The 22,426-nt window shown below is 38.9% G+C and overlaps 1 protein-coding gene across 1 annotated transcript in view; it reads right to left on the reverse strand.

Moving 5' to 3' along the window:
• LOC128643172 (uncharacterized) overlaps window positions 1-16,139 on the reverse strand; it is a 57,917-nt gene extending 41,778 nt beyond the window's left edge. Inside the window, exon 1 of the mRNA XM_053696144.1 lies at window positions 16,072-16,139. The gene's annotated coding sequence lies outside the window, so the exon portion shown is untranslated. The remainder of the gene's footprint in view (window positions 1-16,071) is intronic.
• Between the last annotated feature and the right edge of the window lie 6,287 nt (window positions 16,140-22,426).

Raw genomic sequence — 22,426 nt, forward strand, 5'->3', positions numbered from 1 at the left:
TGGGGGGGAACCTACACTGCAGATAAAATATTTATATTTTTTTAAATGTATTTTAGTACTGGCAGACTTTCTGCCAGTACTTAAGATGGCAATGACAATTGTGAGGTGGGGGAGGGAAGAGAGCGGTTTGAGAAGGTCAGGGATGGATCAGGGGGTCTGATGTGTCAGGTGGGAGGCTGATCTCTACACTAAAGCTATAATTAACCCTACAAGCTACCTAATTAACCCCTTCACTGCTGGGCATAATACAAGTGTGGTGCACAGCAGCATTTAGCGGCCTTCTAATTACCAAAGAGTAATGACCAAACCATATATGTCTCCTATTTCTGAACAAAGGGGATCCCAGAGAAGCATTTACAACCATTTGTGTCATAATTGCACAAGTTGTTTGTAAATAATTTCAGTGAGAAACCTAAAGTTTGTGAAAAAAGGAAATTTATGCTTACCTGATAAATTGATTGCTTCTACGATACGACGAGTCCACGGATTCATCCTTACTTGTGGGATATTATCCTCCTACTAACAGAAAGTGGCAAAGAGCACCACAGCAGAGCTGTCTATATAGCTCCTCCCTTGACTCCACCCCCTAGTCATTTGACCGAAGGTATAGGAAGAAAAAGGAGAAACTAAAAAAGGTGCAGAGGTGACTGAAGGTTTGAAAAGTAAAATAAAATCTGTCTAAAAAGACAGGGCGGGGCGTGGACTCGTATCGTAGAAGAAATCAATTTATCAGGTAAGCATACATTTCCTTTTCTTCTACAAGATACGATGAGTCCACGGATTCATCCTTACTTGTGTACCAAAGCAACAGGACACGGATGAAGGGGAGGGACAAGACAGATACCTAAACGGAAGGCAACACTGCTTGAAGAACCTTTCTCTCAAAAATAGCCTCAGAAGAAGCAAAAGTATCAAATTTGTAAAATTTTGAAAAAGTATGAAGGGAGGACCAAGTCGCAACCTTACAAATCTGTTCAACAGAAGTATCGTTTTTAAAAGCCCATGTCGAAGCCCATGTCGAAGCCACAGCTCTAGTGGAAGGAGCCGTAATTTTTTCAGGAGGCTGCTGTCCAGCAGTCTTGTATGCCAGGCGGATGATGATTTTCAGCCAAAAAGAGAGAGAGGTAGCCGTAGCTTTTCGACCCCTACATTTCCAGAATAAACAATAAATAGAGACTATGTTTGACGGAAATCTTTGGTCGCTTGTAAGTAAAACTTCAAGGCACGAACCACGTCCAAGTTATGTAACAGACGCTCCTTCTTAGAAGAAGGATTAGGACACAAGGAAGGAACAACAATTTCCTGATTAATATTCTTATTTGAAACAACCTTAGGAAGGAATCCAGGTTTAGTACGCAAAACCACCTTATCAGAATGGAATATAAGATAAGGTGAATCACATTGTAACGCAGAAAGCTCAGAAACTCTTCGAGCAGAAGAGATAGCAACTAAAAACAAAACTTTCCAAGATAACAACTTAATATCTATGGAATGCATGGGTTCAAACGGAACCCCTTGAAGAACATTAAGAACTAAATTCAAACTCCATGGCGGAGCAATAGGTTTAAACACAAGCTTGATTCTGATTAAAGCCTGATAAAAAGACTGAACATCTGGAACATCCGCCAGATGCTTGTGTAGTAAAATTGACAAAGCAGAAATTTGTCCCTTTAAGGAACTAGCTGATAATCCCTTCTCCAATCCTTCTTGGAGAAAGGACAAAATCCTAGGAATCCTAAACCTACTCCACGAGTAGCCCTTGGATTCGCACCAATAAAGATATTTACGCCATATCTTATGGTAAATCTTTCTCGTGACAGGCTTGCCAGCCTGAATCAAAGTATTAATGACCGACTCAGAGAATCCTCGCTTAGATAAAATCAAGCGTTCAATCTCCAGGCAGTCAGCTGCAGATAATTTAGATTTGGATGTTGGAACGGACCTTGAATGAGAAGGTCCTGGCTCAATGGTAGTTTCCACGGAGGTAGAGACGACATGTCCACTAGATCCGCATATCAAGTCCTGCGTGGCCACGCAGGCGCTAATAGAATTACTGAAGCTCTCTCCTGTTTGATTCTTGCAATCACACGAGGCAGGAGAATAAATGGTGGAGACACATAAGCCAGGTTGAACGACCAAGGTACTGCTAGAGCATCTATCAGTACAGCCTGGGGATCCCTTGACCTGGACCTGTAACGTGGAAGCTTGGCATTCTGTCGAAATGCCATTAGATCTAATTCCGGTATGCCCAATTGTTGAATCAATGATGCAAACACCTCCGGATGGAGTTCCCACTCCCCCGGATGAAAAGTCTGACGACTTAGAAAATCCGCTTCCCAGTTCTCTACTCCTGGGATATAGATTGCTGATAAATGGCAAGAGTGAGTCTCCGCCCATCGGATTATCCTTGATACCTCTATCATCGCTAGAGAACTCCTTGTTCCCCCCTGATGATTGATATATGCCACAGTCGTGATGTTGTCCGACTGGAATCTTATGAATTTGGCCAGAGCCAACTGAGGCCACGCCTGAAGCGCGTTGAATATTGCTCTCAGTTCCAAAATATTGATTGGTAATTGAGACTCCATTGGAGTCCAAGTACCCTGAGCCTTCAGGGAATTCCAGACTGCACCCCAGCCCAAGAAGCTGCCGTCCATTGTCACTATAACCCATGATGGCCTGCGGAATCACATTCCCTGGGACAGATGATCCTGTGATAACCACCAAAGAAGAGAGTCTCTGGTCTCTTGATCCAGATTTATCTGAGGAGATAAATTTGCATAATCCCCATTCCACTGCATGAGCATGCACAGCTGCAGTGGCCTGAAATGAAAGCGAGCAAACAGGACGATGTCCATTGCTGCTGCCATAAATCCAATGACCTCCATACAGTGAGCCACTGATGGCCGAGGAATGGACTGAAGAGCTTGGCAAGTATTTAGAATCTTTGATTTTCTGACCTCCGTCAAAAATATTTTCATGTCTACCGAGTCTATCAGAGTTCCCAAGAATGGAACTCTTGCTTGTGGAACAAGTGAACTCTTTTCTACATTCACTTTCCAACCGTGAGTTCTTAGGAAAGACAACACAATGTCCGTTTAAGATTTGGTCAGATAAGTTGACGCCTGAATCAAGATATCGTCCAGATAGGGCGCCACTGCTATGCCCTGCGGCCTGAGAACCGCTAGAAGGGACCCTAGCACCTTTGTGAATATTCTGGGAGCTGTGGCCAACCCGAAGGGAAGGGCCACGAACTTATAATGCTTGTCCAAAAAGGCAAACCTTAGAAACTGATGATGATCCTTGTGGATAGGAATGTGAAGATACACATCCTTTAGGTCCACGGTGTACATGTATTGACCCTCCTGGATCATTGGTAAGATTGTTTGTATAGTCTCCATCTTGAACGATGGGACTGAGGAATTTGTTTAGATATTTTAGATCTAAAATGGGTCTGAAAGTTCCCTCTTTTTTGAGAACCACGAAAAGGTTTGAGTAAAACCCCTGTCCCTGTCCCAGCTTTGGAACTGGACAAATTACTCCCATGGTATAGAGGTCTTTTACACAGTGTAAGAACTCCTCTCTTTTTGTCTGGTCTACAGACAAATGTGAAAGATAAAATCTCCCCCTTGGGAGAAATTCCTTGAATTCCAACTGATACCCCTGGGTCACAATTTCCAATGCCCAGGGATCCTGAACATCCCTTGCCTGAGCAAAGATAGAAAGTCTGCCCCCTACTAGATCCAGTCCCGGATCGGGGGCTGCCCCTTCATGCTGTCTTGGTAGCAGCAGCGGGCTTCTTGGCTCGTTTACCCTTATTCCAGGCCTGGTTAGGTCTCCAGACAGACTTGGATTAAGCAAAATTCCCTTCCTGTTTAGTGGAGGAGGGGAAGCAGAGGGTACTCCTTAGAAATTTCGAAAGGAACGAAAATTATTTTGTTTATCCCTCATCTTAAGAGGTTTGTCTTGAGGTAGGGCGTGACCGTTACCTCCAGTAATGTCAGAAATTATTTCCTTCAATTCAGGGCCGAATAGGGTCTTACCCTTGAACAGAATAGCTAAAAGTTTAGATTTTGAGGATACATCAGCAGACCACGATTTTAACCATAGCACTCTGCGCGTCAAAATGGCAAAGCCTGCATTTTTCGCCGCTAATTTAGCAATCTGAAAAGCAGCATCTTTTAAAGGAATTAGCTAGCTTGAGAGCTCTAATTCTGTCCAAAATGTCCTCTAAGGGCGTCTCTACCTTCAGAGACTCCTCAAGGGCGTCAAACCAGAAAGCCGCCGCCATAGTTACTGGAACAATGCAGGCAGTAGGCTGTAACAAGAAACCCTGGTGAATAAATAATTTCTTTAGAAGACCCTCTAATTTTTTATCCATAGGGTCTGTGAAAGAACAACTGTCCTCAATAGGTATAGTTGTACGCTTAGCTAGAGTAGATATTGCTCCCTCCACCTTAGGGACCGTTTGTCAAGAGTCCCTGATGGTGTCTGATATAGGAAACATTTTCTAAAATTTGGAGGGGGAGAGAACGGTATCCCTGGTCTATCCCATTCCTTTTTAACAATTTCCGAAATTCTTTTGGGAACCGGAAAAACAGTGTAAGTAGGTACTTCTAGATATTTATCCATCTTACACAATTTTTCTGGAGGAATTGTAATAGGTTCACTATTATCCAGAGTCGCTAGGACCTCCCTGAGAAACAGACAAAGGTGTTCAAGTTTAAATTGAAAGGACACTAAGTCCGAATCTGTCTGAGGTAACACATTCCCTGAATCTGAAAGTTCACCCTCAGACAATAATTCCCTGACCCCCAATTCAGAGCACTGTGAGGGTACATTGGAAATGGCTAATAAAGCATCAGAGGGTTCAGTATTTACATTAATACCTGGCCTACTGCGTTTACCTTGCAAAACTGGCAGTTTAGATAATACCTCAGTGAGGGTAGTTGACATAACTGCAGCCATATCTTGCAGAGTAAAAGAATTATAGACGCACTAGAAGTACTAGGTGTCGCTTGTGTTGGTGTTAAAGGTTGTGACCCTTAGGGAGAATTGGATGGCATATCCTGATTCTCTTCAGACTGAGAATCATCCTTAGACACACTTTCATTTCCTAAAATATGTTCTTTACAGTGTAAGGCTCTATCAGTACAAGAGGTACACAATGTAAGTGGGGGTTCCACAATGGCTTCTAAACACATAGAGCAATGAGTTTCCTGAATGTCAGACATGTTAAACAAAGTAGTAATAACCACAACAGTTGGTAAACACTTTATTTATTGAAAAAAATAATTCTGTAAAAAACGGGTACTGCGCCTTTAAGAAATAAAAGCGCACAATCTCTTTCTACACACACTTAAAAACGCTTATAAATGCTCAAAAACTATGTATGTCTATACGGAGTTGCCAAAAATGATTGCATCCCACATGCAAGAGCTGAAATTACCCTGTACAGGAACATTAAAGCAAAAAAACTCAACTTGTTAAATAACGACCCCTGCACCTCGCCACAGCTCTACTGTGGCACCTACCTGCCCCCAGAGAACTGTCAAACGAATCGACACCAATCCAGATAGTGTAAAACACAGTTAGGGCCCAACCGGAGCCAATGTCTGCTGTCTCCTTCCGAGTTAACTGCGCGTTTGAGGCGTGAAAATAGGCCCCGCCCACAATGGACGTCGCACTAATAATTTAAACTACCGCATAGGAAGCGGTTATAAACAGCCATGTGGTCCCCAATAAATAAATACACCAAACTATATAAGTCCTTCTTTTCTCAGCAATAAAAAACGACTTATCCTCTATGATAAATAGTAAAAATGCCCCAGTGTCTGTATTCCATGCTGCACATCTACTTGAGCTGCATATGTCAGAAAAAACACCCAGGAGAAACAGTAACACCCTTATTGATTACAGGACTACTGCTTACCCTGTTCCCATTATAAGGAACCAAATCAGCCAGTTCTGATATATTAAATTTCCTCAGAAGTAAAGGGCTGAAACATACCTCAAATGCTGCTTGTTGCATGAGACCTCCACACTGAAGAATTTTCTCATATTACCTTCAGATCTGTGGGAACTATAATTGATCTTAGTAACTGCTGCTAAAATAATCAATTTTCAGGGGGAAATCTTCTGCCATATCCTCCCTGAGAAAAATAGTACTCACCGGTACCATTTAAAATAAAAAACATCTTGATTGAAGAAATTAAAACTATCATTTTAGCACCCACCTGGAACTTCGCACTTAGACCTAAGTGCAAATAAGTTGTCACTTGGAGATTGTCTCATTTAATTTTCACTATTATTTTCACTCCAGTGAGAACTTTTATGAGTCTCGGGGAGTGGATAACCCAAGAGTCACCCTACATGAGAACTTGCAACCGAAACTTAACCCTTACGCTCATGTTCTTTGACTCTAGAAGAGCTTTGCAAAGTGCTTTCACTGAGAAATGAATCTATTGATACCCACATGCTGCCTAACATTTTTGGTTTCAGCTACTCTCTACCTCTGCTGGATGGAGGTATTCCTCTATTAAACTTTAATTAGTGGGTATCATAGTCTTCCAAGACTCACAAAGCATTTTGCTAGCATTTAACCATGATTTGGGGGTGGACAAGCCTTGAGTTAGATTACAGAAAGGCAACATCAGTATATTGTAGACATTTGGCCATCTTTGTTCTTTTGTGTATTACATATCTCCCTCATATTAGAAGACAAATAGATCAAATACTGTGTTTTGTCAATGCCTTATATGTAGCTCCCACTGCCTGCAAATGGCCAGTCTACTGATGCCTGGCATTGCCCCTCCAGAGTCAGGTGTGCCATGGTAAGGATCTCCCGTTAGGTGTCTTGCAGACTCTTTACATATCCAGCCTGAGATAAACAGTTGGCTATTTTTGTATTTAGAATGTGGCTGTAGCTTGTTCTGTTGTGTAGTTTAGGTGTAGACTTTAAGGTCCCTAGAAAATGACGTGCCAGCATGTAATAAAACTGCCTTCTGCACTTTGCAGAGATTGTAGGTATCTGTGTAATTTCAGTGAAATGTATATTAGCTGTGATTTATTATTATGCAGTAGAAATGGTAAAAAAGAAATGATATAACAAATATTTTTTATTTTTTTTTAACAAAGAGGAGATAAGCTTCACTAACATTTATTGATTTTAGTACATATCTACATATCTCACTAACCTAAACTCTTAAAGCAGTTATAGTCAAATATGTATTTATCCCAAAGCCTGTTAGTCTGGGCCGGCAGCACACACTCACATAGGGGTAGAGTGCGGCTTGCTTCCTGTAAGTGTATTTTTGTAAGTGTTGTGGTTAGAGAAGCAACAGCAATCTAATAGCCAATTACTGCTATAGGTGGCCAGCAGAATAGAAGGCTAAAAAGGGGTGTCCAACCATTTCACGCAGCGGACACCTTCATTTAACAGATTTGTTGAACACATTAGAGAAACTCTATTAAATGGAATAAAAATACACACCTCAATCTTCACAGATGTCTGTAACATGACAAATACAACTGACTGTGTAATGTGGGTTGGTTGGACACACATGGGCATGATACAGCACATTTGAAGGAGAAAAGCACAAAGATGTTTTAGCTAATTGTTTTCATTAACATCTTTAGATGTATTCCATTGAAAATAATGGGTTAAAATGAATAAAAATAAAGCACAAATATAGCACAACCCCCATGGCAAAATGCCATTTGGTTAGGTAACGAAGAGGTTAATTTCCAGGTGCAGATTTATTGTTTAACTTGACCACCAACTCCATATTGGTGATCGCAGCTTGAGTAGTATTATTGTCTTGTTGAGATCTGATAACCTGAGTAATATTACTGTCTTGTACAGATCTGATAACCTGAGTAATATTACTGTCTTGTACAGATCTGATAACCTGAGTATTATTACTGTCTTGTACAGATCTGATAACCTGAGTAATATTACGCTCTTGTACAGATCTGATAACCTGAGTAATATTACTATATTTTATAGATCTCATAACCTGAGTAATGTTAATGTCTTGTACAGATCTGATAAGCTGAGTATTATTACTGTCTTGTACAGATCTGATAACCTGAGTAATATTACTGTCTTGTACAGATCTCATAACCTGAATAATATTACGCTCTTGTACAGATCTCATAAGCTCAGTAATATTACTATATTTTATAGATCTCATAACCTGAGTAATATTACTGTCTTGTACATATCTGATAACCTGAGTAATATTACTGTCTTGTACAGGTCTCATAACCTGAGTAATATTACTGTCTTGTACAGATCTCATAACCTGAGTAATATTACTGTCTTGTACAGATCTCATAACCTGAGTAATATTACTGTCTTGTACAGGTCTCATAACCTGAGTAATATTACTGTCTTGTACAGATCTCATAACCTGAGTAAAATTACTGTCTTTTAGGGACCTGATAACCTGAGTAATATTACTATCTTGTGTAATATTATTGTCTTGTGTAGATCTGGCAACTTGAGTAATATTACTATCCTGTGTAGATCTTGTCACCTGAGTAATATTACTATCTTGTAAAGATCTTGTCACCTGAGTAATATTACTATCTTGTAAATATCTTGTCACCTGAGTAATATTACTACCTTGTGTAGACATCACCACTTGATTAATAGTACTATAATCAATACCTTGTCAAGAGCTACCTTGAGAGGGCCTCTGTGTGTCTATTAAGGGAGATTACAATAATTGTTTTGTCTCTTCATACCCTTTCAGATATCTCACTAGATACAAGCCAGTAATGCACACCACAGACTTTTTTAATCCAATGAAAATATGAAGCGCTGACTGTTATACGATTTGCTAAGTAATAGACAGATTGTGTTTGCTGGACATCATGATGTTGCTAAACCGAAGTATTAATAAATGAATTTCTAATAAAATAAAGACTGTCTAGATTAGTAACAGCAGACAACTCCTTTTCTCTGTGTTAGTGGTGATGTATTAGAGTGTTAGACATTTACATGATGGTTATAAACTGCTTTCCTCCTCTCTGACCCCTCGTGTAATTTCTGCTACCAGACTCATTTCAAAAAGCTGCTTTGATGCTTTCAATCCGTTTCAGTAACTTCTGGATAAAACTGGAAAATCTTTATACATGACATTGTGAATATTCTATACTTTGTGTTGTACTGATGATGTACATATTAATAAATGTTCATATTAAAATAAAAAAAATAAAACTATCATTTTATCACCACTATCACTTTACCCTTCCTATTACTAGCATAGACAAAGAGAATGACTGGGGGGTGGAGTCAAGGGAGGAGCTATATAGACAGCTCTGCTGTGGTGCTCTTTGCCACTTCCTGTTAGCAGGAGGATAATATCCCACAAGTAAGGATGAATCCATGGACTCGTCGTATCTTGTAGAAGAAATACACTTAGTCTCACACAATGTGAGAGGACTGAACACCGATGTAAAACGTCGGATGGCCATGTCTTACTACCACAAGCTCCAAGCGAATGTACTCTTCTTACAAGAGACCCACTTTATTAGTACCAACATCCTCAAATATTGGTCCAAGGTATTTACGAAATACTTTCATGCTACGACGGATGCTAAAAAGAGAGTTGTCTATTCTTATTCAATCATGCATTAATTTTATACACAAATCCACTATATCGGACCCTGAGGGCAGACACCTAATAGTAAAAGGACAATTAGGTGACTGACATTTTCTGCAATATATACACTCCCAATGAGAATAAACATACCTTTTTTAGAAATATCTCCCTTTTGCTAACTAATTAGTCCCAATACATGATCATAAATGGCAGGAGATGTCAAGATACATGTCCCCCATTGTACCCACCACAACCACTAAGATAAATAATAAACAACAGCGACACAACAGAATGGTCATATCTATTCACAACACTTTAACCCCTCATACACTTACTGATACCTGGAAATTCCTATATGGTATCACAACTGATACCACATTCTATTCTGCAGCTCATAGGTCCTATACTAGGATAGATTATATATTCATCAGTCAGATTCTACTTCCCCTCATACTATGCTTGGATATCCATTCATGTACATGGTCTGACCATTCTCCAGTATCTCTCCTATTAGATGGGGTTCAAGACTTTAAGAGAGCAAGGACCTGAAGTTACGACCCAAGTTATCTTAGAGACAAACTTACTCAAGACAAAAACTAACAAATTGCTATCCGAATTCTGGAATATTCATTTACATTCCACTACCAACCCGCTAACTAACTGGGCTACACATAAAGCGTACATGAGAGGACTTTTGATCCAAAGTAAATCCCAACTTAACCAACAAGGAAAAACTATGACATCACAACTTCAAACTGAAATAAAAAAAAACTTAGAGGCTCAACAAAAACGCACGCAAAAACAATCCACCTTAATTGACCTTAACAAGAAACGAGATACACTAAATAACATTTTGAACTCTAATGCAGCTATTTTTGGCCAACAAAATACGCGAAAGATGTAAAGCCTCTTCTATTCCTATTATAATCAACTCAAATTATAATCAACTCAAATGGAGTTCCAGTTTCCCACCCTCAGGAAATAGTTGATACCTTTGCTAACTTTTATGGAGAGTTATACAACGGTAAGAAAGACTCTCACACCCCCTCCACGGAATCCTCCACTACCGACTTCCTAAAAACAGCCAAATTAAAAAACTCTATCAAAGAAAGATTGTGAATCCCTAAACTCTCAGATACCGCCCTTAGAGATCACCTTAGCTAGATCACCTTAGCTATAAAACAGCTTTAAAAAGGAAAAGCCCCTGGCCCAGATGGGTTTCCTGGGGAATATTACAAATTAGGATTGCACCAATACCATTTTTTTTAAAACCGAGTACAAGTACCGATACTTTTTTTCAAATACTCACCGATACTTTTTTTTATGTCATAAAGAAGCGATCTTAAATCATTAGTCTGTATTGTGCTTGGTAAACTGTCATATAATTATGTACTGTATCTCAAAAGACATTTTGAAATAATAAAACAGTTTTATGTGCTTGTTGCTACAAAGTTCACAGAACAGGCTTATAAATAAAAATATTACAACAACAATAAATAACAGCTGCAGCAGTTGGGCTGGAAAGCTACAATTTAAAGGGGTGATTACTGGATGCAATTGGGTTGTAGGGTGCCTATATAACTCATCAATCTGACATTTGTACTTAATACAAAGTAATATAATTAAATTCTGAAAATAATATTGGGGAAGAAGTATCCAAAGTAATCCCCTTTGAGAAAAATGGGGCATTTGCATTTTACTAACTGAACAGAAAATAGGGCTGGTCTTCATATTTTTCCAGGGCTGCTTTTTATTCCCAGTCCAGCCCTGGCTAAGGATGTTCCTCAGAGTACAGTATGTGTTGAGCATAATTATTAACGATGAGAACTAGCAGTATAAAAGGCAATCTAGCAATTAGAATAATTTTTCAAAAGTTAGTGGCAAGTTCTTATTAAGGAAAAGGGTGTGTGTACAAGCGCTAAGGTAATCCCCAAGCTGTATCCAAACAGAGATCCTAACCAACCTCCAAAAAATATGCACAAGTAGTAAGAAGTGAATACAGCGCCAACAAGAGGCCAAGGGATAAATATACTCACAGAGAGATAAAAGAAGATTATTTAATGAACCATGTTAAAAAGCATCAGTAATAAAAGACTATATATAAAAAATGTAAAAAGCACATATAAATAAAATTACAAATACAGGAATATCTTACAGAAGCGGCTCAAAGGGCCAAAGCTGATAATTACAATAAAAACAGAGGTAATAACAGGTGATCAGTGTGAGTGGTACACCAGAATAAGAGTGTATACTAATAAAACAGAATTAGCCTAAGTACAACTGTAGCAAGTGCATCAAGCAAAAAACTAATAAACAATAATACAAACAATAGTGTTCAAAATTAGTGTTACAAAAATAGTGTTCCAAAAAATAGAAAAATGCACTGCAGTGCAAAAAAAGGGGGTAGCAAAATAATTGTATAAATACAATCAAATAGTGAGTGAGTGCAAATGGATATAAAAATGCTAGCTACTTAATCCAGTGAGGTTAAGATATAATTAAATAAAATACACAATATGCAATAACATAAAAAATAAAATACACAATATGCAATAACATAAAAAATAAAATATAAAATATAATCCAAAAAAGTGTTCAAAAAGTTGATCAACAAATGTTAGTGAAGAACAAAAATAAGTCAATCAAAACTAAAAAATGGAAAAAATGGGTGATGAAAAGCAAGGTGAAAGTGCGGAAATTGATTCCTTCCAATGTTAGTTACTTTAACAGATCCAAATTCCTGAGTGTGGTTGCTGAAGTAGCTGATTGGATCCTAGCACCTGTCAGTTGCTCCTATGGTATCCTAAAAAGTGTCCCTGTAAAAAAAGAAATTCACAACATAGTGTATCCAATATGAGAATGAAGTAAAGATTAAAGTAATGCTTACCAATATGTCAACGCGTTTCTGCCCTCAAAAAAGGGCCTTTCTCAAGACTAGAATAATGGGTCATTTTAGCCAGAGACAAACCCCAGTATTTCAGGGGTTTGTCTGAATGAGGTAGTGATTTCTCTCAGCTAGGATTCCAGCTGTATAGTAGCAGCTTTTGGAGCACTGCTCCCAAACGTACAATAATACAAACAACACCAATTTGTATTGGCAAAACAGAAATGAACAATTTTTAGTTAAGTCTTCACTCCAGCTTAAATTGAAATGGGAACATGCGGTTTGAAAAATGCCACAAGATGGCATATGGGTAGGAAGTGGAGGTATCGGTTTAAGTATCGGTGCATTTGCATGAGTACAAGTACTCATGCAAATACTTGGTATCGGTATCGGTGCAACCCTATTTTAAACGGTTATGCTATCCCCCGAGCCAGGTAAGAATCCTAAATATTGCTCCAGTTATCGCCCAATATCCCTCATCAACCAAGATCTCAAAATCTTCACTAAAATCCTTGCTAATCGGCTCAAATTGATCTTGCCCACATTAGTAGATCCTGATCAAGTTGGCTTCATAAAAGATAGGGAGGCCCCAGACAATATTAGACGTATGATTGACACCATCTACTATCTTACCAAGAATAAAACGCCTTCTCTGCTACTGTCTTTGGATGCGGAGAAGGTGTTTGACAGCATTGACTGGAAATACTTACTATCAGTTCTCCAAACCATGGGATTCGATGGGCCTTTCATTACCGCTATTGAGGCAATTTACTCCAACCATAAGACGCACAGGTGACAGCAACAGGCTACAAATCCAAAATCTTCTTAATTCTTAACGGTACCAGACAGGGGCGCCCTCTTTCGCCCCTGCTGTTTGCCCTCTGCATAGAGCCATTGGCGGCTCAAATCAAACTTGCCCCAGACATTACGGGAGTTAAAATACAACCCACTACATATAAATTAACGTTATTTGCCGACAACATTTTATTAACTATCAGCAAACCGTTTATCTCACTTCCTAATTCATACAAGTTACTGAATAGTTTTTCTGCTATATCAGGCTATAAAATTAATCTGCTACAATAAAAATGAACAGGCATGGAAGTTTTTCTAGCTTCTGTTCTATCTCAAGTAGTGCTGTTCTCTCACTTTCGATTTTTATGCAAATTGATCTTGGGTCACCTTAAGAGTAATGGGGAAACCAGATGTGGACTCCATGCACACTTGCCCTTAGAGAGATACAACAGCACCTCACTGACGAGACTCATAGGAGGCCGAAACGATCGCCTGGGGTTGTTGCTTCCCTTGTTCAGAGAAGAATTGCCTGCTATTTCAGTGCTGGACTGTCATTGGGCATTGTCAGACTGATATGCTACAGGATATTTTTTCTCTGTGAAGGGGCATAGTGTGCAAAAAGAACATGCACCCTTAGGAGCTAAAATAAAAATGAACAGGCATGGAAGTTTTTCTAGCTTCCGTTCTCTCTCATGGAGTGCTGTTCTCGCTCTTTCGATTTTTATAAAATTAATCTGGACAATTGCGAAGCTCTCCCCATTGCACTGCTACATCCAACACAGAAACTTATAGAGATTAATTTCAACTTAAGATGGACCAAACAATCCATTAAATATTTGGGGATACACCTGACAACCCAATATAGCCAATTATATAAATACAAATACTTACCTATATTCAAGAATATACGTTGCAACCTCCAGAAATGGTCAACATACTCGTTTTCTTGGTATGGCTGTTTAGCAGAGGTCAAAATGAACATTTTGCCTCGTATTTTGTATCTTTTTAGAGCTCTCCCGATTAAAAACTTTCACTCTCGGAATTAACTACTATTCAATCTGAATTAATTAAGTATATAAAGGGAGAAAAAAAAAATCACCCAGAATTCCGTCAATCTTTACAAAACATAAAACATTAGGAGGGGTGGGAGCACCTAACCTAATAGATTATTATAATGCAGCTAGGATTGGCTCAAACAATACTCCTCAGTAATCCAAATTCAGACACCCTTTGGACCACCCTAGAGACTGAGATGGGAGGATGGAGCTTCCCGGATGACATACTTTGGGACACACAATCACACAACACCCATTTGCGACACCTTAAAGCCCCCACATTAGACTCCACACTGGCCTCATGGAATAAATTAGCAAAATCCTCTAATTTAAGACCACAATACTCTTGGACGATGCCGATTAGATTCCTTTTACCACGAGATACTCACATACTAGTAGACAAATGGTGTACCAAAGGACTTTATAGGGTAGCGGATTTAGTGACCAACAATAAAATATCATACACCCAGCTACAGGACAGAATTGTGGCCCTAAAATGTAATTCATTTCTTTATCTACAAATATGAACCTCCTTTCAAGACATGCAAAAAAATACTCCGAAACAGTACAATACGATATTAGAAGTGTTGTGTAAATCACATAATAGACCAAAACATACCATTTCGAGGCTATATATTGCAATACAGTCGGCACATATCCACTCTAAAACTCAGTTAATCATGAATTTAGATTGTATCTACCCCCACTCCAGACTTCTCATAGGCTCCCTACAGAGAGTAGACAATGCTACAGAGGATGTAGTGCACTAGATACTTACTACCATATGTGGTGGGAATGCGATAAGGTGAAAGGTATATGGGACACTGTCTTTTACTCAGCTCCATTTTAGATGAAAACATTTAACTCACTCAGGCCCAAGCCTTACTACATGAACGTTTCCGTCAATTTAATAACCCAAGCAATACATTCATTAAAAATGTTGCACTGTTACAAGGACATGCATGGCCAAATATTGGAAAACAGGATCTCCTCCTTGGCCAGAAATACTTAATAAAATTAACACTACTTATTCAATGTATGAATCAGCCTCTTGGGTTTTAGATAACAAAATAATCAGTACACAAATATTGGTTTTATTGGATATTAAAGGGAAATACCACTAATTTTTGTACTCCGGTACAGATAACGTTCTATCTACCAACACTTTAACTTTCACATTTAAGCAACCGTCAGATTGATACAATTTGACACATTTGTTTGAAGATATCAATTGACCCAGTTTTGCTGTTCACTTATGTTCCTTTTGTATTCATTTTTTGATATTTTATTTTTGTTCTCTTTTTGTTTTTCTTTCTTGGTTCCTTAAATTTGTTGTTAATTCATACTGATTCCATCAACTATGCTCAAAATGTTGATGTTTTCCTTCTAAGCTTCTCTTTAGATAGTGCCACAGGTACCTTGGTGGTGAATGGTGGTTGTGAGTTAACCCGCCAGACTCAAAGGCTTTCTAGACACTCTGCACTCTTGGATAAATCCTATTAAAAATGCAATTCTGACCTTCTCCAGACAAGGGATTTTTCTTTAATTTCTAGATACATTTGTGAAGGCGAATGGTAACATATGAATTGAATTATTGTTTGTATTTAATAATGTATTTGTATGAAAAATGCTTCTTAATAATAAAGATATAAACATAAGTTTACTTAAAGAGACAGTCTACTTGAAAATGGTATTGTTTAAAAAGATAGATCTATGTGTATCTTACCTACTGTACTCTGCTGTTTCGCAAACTCTATGCTCCTACGTCACTTGCAATGACCGTGTATCTTGCCTGTAATGACCACAATAAAAATATTGAAATAAAAAATTAAAACCCAGATAATCCCTTTATTACCCATTCCCCAGTTTTGCATAACTAACACTGTCATATTATTATACTTTTCACCTCTGCGATTACTTTGTATCTAAGCCTCTGCAAACTGCCCCTTATCTCCGTTCTTTTGACAAATTTGCATTTTAACCAATCAGTGCTGGCTCATAAATAACTCCACGGGCGTGAGCACATTGTTGTTATTTATTAGACACACATGAACTAGCAGTGTCTAGTGCTGCAGATGCGGGCACGCTCCTGAACATACCTACCTGCTTTTCAACAAAGGATTACAAGAAAACGAAGATTTAATAACAGAAGTACATTGGAAAATTGTTTAAAATTGAATGTTCTATTTGAATCATAAAATTTAACTTTTGCGTTTTATTTTCTTTAAAGGGATATGAAACCCAAAAATGTTCTTGTGATTAAGACAGAAGTAAATTGGAAACTTTTTTAAAAATAATATCCTCTATTATCAAATTTGCTTTGTTCCCATGATAAGACACAACTAAGATTTTAATCCACTCTCTCATCCTTTGCCGCCTTGACTACTGCAACTCCATCCTCTCTGGTCTCCCTAGCTGCCGCCTAGCTCCTTTACAATCCATAATGAATGACTCTGCCAGGCTCATCATCTTTGCACGTCGCTCTTCATCTGCCGCACCTCTCTGCCAATCCCTTCACTGGCTACCTCTTGCCTCTAGGATTAAACACAAAATTCTCACTCTGACACACAAAGCCCTCAACTGCACTGCTCCCCCCTATATCTCAGACCTTGTCTCCATATACTCTCCCTCCTGTCCCCTTCGCTCTGCTCATGACCTCCTACTCTCCTCCTCTCTTGTTACCTCCTCACATTCCCGTCTACAAGATTTCTCCAGACTGACTCCCATCTTATGGAACTCTCTGCCTCGCTCCACAAGGCTCTCCCCTAGTTTTGAAAGCTTCAAGCACTCCATACAGACGCTGCTATTCAGGGATGCTTACCTATCTCCTATCTCCACTGCTATCCGCCATGAACCCCCCTAGCATGGAAGCCTAAGAGTCCAGCTGTTTGTAGATCATCTTCATACGAGCTGACTACAACAGTGCGACTCGGCAGGGCCCTCTACCCGTTTGATCCCTATAAATGCTACCCTGTATACCGCCTATGTTTATAGCGCTGCAGAATCTGTTGGCGCTCTACAAATAACCAATAATAATGATACTTCGTAGGTGTATAGAGAACTATATGGCGGGAATTAACGCTGCCATCTAGTGCTCTTGCAAATTGATAACATTCTTACAAAACTGCTGCCATATAGTGCTCCAGAAATTGGCCGGCTCCTAAGCTTACATCCCTGCTTTTCAACAAAAAATACCAAGAGAACAAAGAAAAATTGATAATAGAAGTAAATTAGAAAGTTGTTTAAAATGTCTGTTCTATCTGAATCATAAAAGAACATTTTTGGGTCTCATATCCCTTTAAGATCCCTCAGTTTGACTCCCGTGTATTTGCTGTAGCGCGTTCGCTCACAAGCGGACCTGTTCTGTACAGACGGTAGCACCATCATATTCCGCTAACCCCTATAGTAATCAGGCCTGTTTATGTGACTGCTGCATGGTAGCTTTACAAGGAACCATGTAAGGAACATTACACTATGATAGGAAAGATATAGATTGTTGTTAAAGGGACAGTCTACACCAAAATGTTTATTGTTTAAAAAAAATCCCTTTATTACCCTTTCCCCAGTTTTGCATAACCAACAGTTATATTAAAGGGACAATCTATTCCAAAATAAACTTTCATGATTCAGATAGAGAATGTAATTTTAAACAATTTTCCAATTTACTTTAATCACCAATTTTGCTTTGTTCTCATCGGTATTTTTAGTTGAAAGCTAAACCTAGGAGGTTCATATGCTAATTTCTAAGCCCCTGAAGGCCGCCTCTTCTCTCAGGGCATTTTGACAGTGTTTTACCACTAGAGGGTGTTAGTTCATGTGTGTCATATAGATAACTGGAGTTCCAGGGAGCCAGCTCTAATTGGCTAAAATGGATGTCTGTCAAAAGAACTGAAATAAGGGGGCAGTTTGTAGAGGCTTAGATACAAGGTAATCACAGCAGTAAAAAGTGTATTAAAAGGGACAGTCAACACCAGAATTTTGTTGTTTTAAAAGATAGATAATCCCTTTATTACCCATTCCCCAGTTTTGCATAACCAACACAGTTATACAAATACACGTTTTACTTCTGCGATTACCTTGTATCTAACCCTCTGCAGACTGCCCCCTTATTTCAGTTCTTTTGAAAGACTTGCATTTTAGCCAATCAGTGCTCACTCCTCGGTAAATTCACGTGCATGAGCTTAATGTTATCTATATGAAACACATGAACCAACACCCTCTAGTGGTGAAAAGTTGTCAAATGCAGAGGCAGCCTTCAAGGTCTAAGAAATTAGCATATGAACCTCCTAGGTTTAGCTTTCAACTAATAATACAAAGAAAACAAAGCAAAATTCTACCATGAAATATAGGTCTTCCAAACTCGATAATAAATCTTCATTGAAACAGACTTACGAGCCTGTAGCATAGTATTAATTACCGAGTCAGAGAAACTTCTGACTAAGCACTAAGCGTTCAACCTCCATACCTTCAAATTTAACGATTTGAGATCCCGATAGAAAAACGGCCCTTGAGACAGAAGGTCTGGTCTTAGAGGAAGTGGCCAAGACTGGCAACTGGACATCCAAACAAGACCCACATATCAAAACCTGTGAGGCCACGCTGGTGCTATCAGAAACACATACGATTGTTCCATAATGATCTTGGAGATCACTCTTAGAAGAAGAACTAGAGGTGGAAAGATATAAGCAGGTTGGTAAAACCAAGGAACTGCTAAAGCATCCACCATCTCCGCCTGAGGATCCCTGGACCTGGACAGGTACCTGGAAAGTTTCTTGTTTAGATGAGAAGCCATCAGATCTATTTCTGGAAAACCCAACATTTGTACAATCTGACAAAATACATCTGGATGGAGAGACCACTCCCCCGGATGTAAGGTCTGACGGCTGTGATAATCCGCTTCCCAATTGTCTACACCTGGGATATGCACCGCAGAAATTTGACAAGAGCTGGATTCTGCCCAAGAAAGTATCCGAGATACATCTTTCATAGCTAGGGGACTTCTAGTCCCACCCTGATGATTGAAATATGCCACAGCTGTGATATTGTTGTTTGAAAACAAATGAATGGTTCTCTCTTTAATAGAGGCCAAACCTGAAGAGCCCTGAAAATAGCACAGAGTTCTAAAATATTGATTGGTAACCTCGCCTCTTAAGGTTTCCAAACCCCTTGTGCTGTCAGAGATCCCCAGGCAGCTCCCCAACCTGAAAGACTTGCATCTGTTGTGATCACAGTCCAGAAAGGACGAACAAAAGAGGCCCCCTGAATTAAACGATGATGGTCTAACCACCAAGTCAGAGAGAGTTGAATGTTGGGATATAAGTATATCAATTATAATATCCGAGTATAATCCCTGCACCATTGATTCAGCATACAAAGCTGTAGAGTCTCATGTAAAAACGAGCAAAGGGGATTGCGTCCGATGCTGCAGTCATGAGACCTAAAACTTCCATGCACATAGCCACTAAAGGGAATAATTGAGACTGAAGGTTTCGACAGGCAGAAACCAATTTCATTCATCTCTTGTCTGTTAAGGACAGAGTAATGGACACTGAATCTATCTGGAAACCTAAAAAGGTGACCCTTGTCTGAGGAATCAAGAAACTCTTTGGTAAATTTATCCTCCAACCATGTTTTTGAAGAAACAACACTAGTTCATTTGTGTGAGATTCGGCTAAATGTAAAGACTGAGCTAGAAACAAGATATCGTCCAAATAAGGAAACACTGTAATACCTTGTGCTCTGATTACAGATAGAAGGGAAGTGAGAACGTTCAAAAAGATCCTTGAAGCTGTTGATAGGACAAATGGAAGAGTGACAAATTGGTAATGCTGGTCTAGAAAAGAGAAGCTCAAACCAATAGTGGTCTGGATGAATCGGAATGTGAAGATATGCATCCTGTAAGTCTATCGTGGACATATAATGACCTTGCTGAACAAAAGGCAAAATAGTCCTTATAGTCACCATCTTGAAAGTTGGGACTATTACAAAACGATTCAAAAACTTCAGATCCAGAACTGGCCTGAATTAATTTTCTCTCTTTGGGACCATGAATAGATTTCAATAAAACCGCAGACCCTGTTCCTGAAACGGAACTGGTATAATTACCCCTGAAAGCTCTAGATCTGAAACACACTTCAGAAAATTTGCCTGAGCCTTCACCAGATTTGCTGGAACGTGAGAAAGAATCTTCTCACAGGAGGTCTTATTCTGAATCCTATTCAATACCCTTGAGAGACAATACTCTGAATCCACTGATTTTGAACAGAATCTGCCCAAATGTTTTGGAATAATTTCAATCTGCCCCCCACCAGCTGAACTGGATTGAGGGCCACACCTTCATGCAGGCTTGGGGGCTGGCTTTGGTTTCTTAAAAGGCTTGGATTGATTCCAACTTGAAGAAGGTTTCCAATTGGAACCAGAGTCTTTAGGGGAAGAATTGGCTTTCTGGGGAAAAACGATAAGAAGCTTTAGATTTACCCTTAGATCTTTTATCCTGAGGCAAAAAAAACTCCCTTCCCCCCAGTGATAGTTGAAATAATTGAATCCAACTGAGAACCAAATAAATTGTTACCTTGGAAAGAAAGAGATAGTAATCTAGACTTAGATACCATGTCAGCATTCCAAGATTTGAGCCATAAAATAGCTAAAGAGAGACTTAACATCAATTTTGATATAAAAAATAGCATCACAGATAAAATGATTAGCATGTTGAAGCAAACGAACAATGCTAGACAAATCAGGATCCGTTTCCTGTTCCGCTAAGCTATCCAACCAAAAGGTTGATGCAGCCGCAACATCAGCCATAGCAATGGCAGGCCTGAGAAGATAGCCAGAATATAAATAAGCTTTCATTAGATAAGATTCAAGTTTCCTATCTAAAGGATATTTAAAAGAAGTACTGTCTTCCATAGGAATAGAAGTACGTTTGGCAAGAGTAGAAATAGCCCCATCAACTTTGGGGACTTTTTCCCAAAACTCTAATATAGCAACTGGGAAAGGGTACAACCTTTTAAACCTAGAAGAAGGAAATGAAAGAAGTACCAGGTTTAATCCATTCCTTAGCAATCACATCAGAAATAGCATCACAAACTGGAAAAACCTCAGGAGTAACCACAGGAGGTTTATAAACAGAATTTAAACGTTTACTAGTTTTAATATCAAAAGGACTAGACTCCTCAATATCCAAAGTAACCAACACTTCTTTCAACAAGGAACGAATATACTCAATCTTAAAAAGATAAGTAGATTTGTCAGTGTCAATGTCTGAGGTAGGATCTTCTGAATCAGAGAGATCCTCATCAGAGGAGGATATTTTAGTATGTTGTCGGTCATTACAAATTTCATCAAATTTATGAGAAGTTTTAAAAGACCTTTTATGTTTATTAGAAGGCGGAATAGAAGACAAAGTCTTCTGTATCACATCAGCAATATAATTTTTCATATCAACAGGGTTATGTACATTAGATGTTGAAGGAACAACAGAAACTGTACTAGTACTGATGGAAACGTTTTCTGCGTGCAAAAGCTGATCATGACAACTGTTACATACCACAGCTGGAGATATAATCTCAGCTAATTTACAACAGAGACACTTAGCTTTGGTAGAACTTTGATCAGGCAGCAGGGTTCCAACAGTTGCTTCTGAGACAGGATCAGATTGAGATATCTTGCAAAATGTAAAAGAAAAAAACATTAATGCAAAATTTATAAATTTCCTTATATGGCAGTTTCAGGAATGGGGAAAAATGCAAACAGCATAGCCCTCTGAACATATAGAAGGCAAGAGGCATATAGGAAATGGGGTGAAAAATAAACTACATTTTTTGGCGTCAAGTATTATGCACAAAGCAAAAGGAAGTTGAAAAATGTTTTTGCGCCAACAACATCCGGAAATGACGCAACTCGCGTCATAACAGATGCAACCTTGTGCAAGGAAACCTGGCGTCAACTAAGATGCCGGAAATGACAAACTTGCATCATCAAAGACGTACCTTCATGCCAAAAAAAATTCTCGCGCCAAGAATGACGCAATAAATAACAGCATTTATTAAACTCTTGCAAGTGCCTGACCTGGACCCTTA

Source organism: Bombina bombina, chromosome 12 (assembly GCF_027579735.1).
Source record: "Bombina bombina isolate aBomBom1 chromosome 12, aBomBom1.pri, whole genome shotgun sequence".
Lineage (NCBI taxonomy): Eukaryota > Metazoa > Chordata > Amphibia > Anura > Bombinatoridae > Bombina > Bombina bombina.